Here is a 2,278-nt window from a genome sequence, read left to right on the forward strand (position 1 = left end):
GGCACTGAAACAGCTTTACTTACTGCCATGGAGGACCTTCGCATGCGTGCAGACGGGCCAAGCAGTAGCCTTGATCCTGTTGGACCTGTCTGCCGCATTCAATACGGTCAATCACGTAATTCTATTGGAGAGACTAAGAGAGGCCAGGGTGGGCGGCACTGCCCTGCATTGGTTTCACTCTTTCCTGCGGAATAGGAAGCAGGCTGTGTCCCTCCCCCGTTTCAATCTGCCTTCTCTCCGGTGATCCATGGGGTGCCTCAGGGCTCGTCCATCAGCCCGATTTTATTTAACGTCTATCTAAAACCACTGATTACGTTAATAAAATCCCACAGACTAAAGGCAATTAACTATGCCGATGACACTCAGCTCATCCTCTCTTTGGAGGGCGAGGAAGCGATTCCTTTGGAGTCGTTTCATGACTGTCTGCGAGATACGGCTGGCTGGCTACACAAAAATTCCCTACAGTTCAACGCCTCTAAAACCGAGGTTCTGTTCTGTGCCGGAAGTCGGATTCCGCGCCCGTTCCCGGCGGAGTTTTGGCCCCCTGAAACCTTGGAAAAGCCACAGCCGGTCACCACTGTTCGCAATCTGGGGGTTATGATGGACAACAAACTCAGCATGGAAGCCCAGGTTGCGAATACAGTGTCCACCTGCTCCGTCCTTATTCGATCACTTCGCAAAATCTTACCACTCCTTCCCTCACAGGCCCAGGCCTTAATAGTCAGGTGCACCATTCTTAGTCGCCTTGACTATTGCAAGGCGCTTTTGCTTGAGGCCCCGTCTGTGCTGCTAGACAGACTCCAAAGAGTTCAAACTGCTGCTGCCAAACTAGCCCTGGGCTGGCCTAGGAGATCCCCGGCCACTGCAGCTTTGGCCGAGCTTCATTGGCTCCCTCTGAAACAGCGAGTTGCTTTTAAATCTCTCTGTCTTGTTTTTAAAGCTTTGCATGGAGTCGGGCCCGGCCCCTGCAATCGATGTTTGACTGGTACATTCCAACCAGAGCTCTCCGATCTACAACGGCCTGTCTTGTCAAAGTACCAAGATTTAAAAAAGTCAGGACAGGAGGAAGATCTTTCAGGGTTGCTGCAGCGAAACTCTGGAACAGCTTGCCTTGGGATGTCCGTCAAACAAGTGAAGTGCTCCCTTTTAGGAAACGGGTTAAAACTTGGCTGTTTCCAAATTATTAGCCGCTGCTTATTCAACTGTTGTTCTCCCAGTGCATCTCTCTTAGGAGCTATCTCAGCGCCAGGATACCTGTAAGGTGATAGCTGCGCTATATAAATGTTTTAAATAAATAAATAAATAAATAAATAATGAGGTGATACGAGGGCTTTTGATGAGAAAGTGGGGATTAGGGCCGATTGAGTCGGCGGCGGGGGCGGAGGTATTGGACTCCGACACATTCCCCTGGAGGTGACCCAACCTCCTCCTCTAAAACTGTGGACGTTGGACAGGACTATTTTTGGTATTCTTCAAGTTGGGGAAAGGGGAGGGAGGGTGGTCTCCTTGTCGATGGAGGGGTGGGGAGATACTGTTTTGCTTCTTTGGCCAGTCGGGAACAGGGGGTTTCTGGGCTGGGAGAGACATATCCCATTCATCTCTGGATGAAGGACTATCAATGTTGGCATCTTGGGATTGCGGGGGTGGAGGGCTGTCAAGGGTTTTGTTCATTGTGGGGAGGGGGTGTTGTTGGTATGGGGGGGAACTCCGGATCCGAGTGAATGTTGGAATGAAAGGGCGCAGCGAATTGCGAAGATCTGGGGATCCTGGGTGGCCGGGGCAGCTGCGAGACAGGGCATGGCTGATGTTTCGGCCACCGGAAGTTTTCACAGAGACGCGTGTGGGGTATGACTCCTTATGCCTGCGACTGAGTTGAGTGTGCTCACGCTGAATGTGCGTGGGCTTAACAATCCGGTTAAGCGGCGGGCGGTGCTGTCCCTGCTGGAGAATTCAAAAGCAGATATCTGTCTCCTCCAGGAAACGCATTTGCTAACTAAGGATTGTCATAGGCTTAAATCCCGTCACTTTCCGACACAACTTTTCTCATCCACGACCACAAAGACTGCTGGGGTGGCAATCCTGGTGTCAAAGCGATTTAAGGGGAAGCTGTTACACCGGGGGACAGAGGTTAACGGGCGACTCCTATCCTGCAGATTCTCACTGGGAGCTCGCACCTTCACGGTGATTGCGGTTTATGCCCCAAATGAGGGGCAGGAGACACGTTCTGGTTGGGGAGGACCTCAATTTAGTTTTTGACAACCTACTTGACAGGTCAGCG

This window comes from Lissotriton vulgaris, chromosome 3_2 (genome assembly GCF_964263255.1).
Source record: "Lissotriton vulgaris chromosome 3_2, aLisVul1.2, whole genome shotgun sequence".
Classification (NCBI taxonomy): domain Eukaryota; kingdom Metazoa; phylum Chordata; class Amphibia; order Caudata; family Salamandridae; genus Lissotriton; species Lissotriton vulgaris.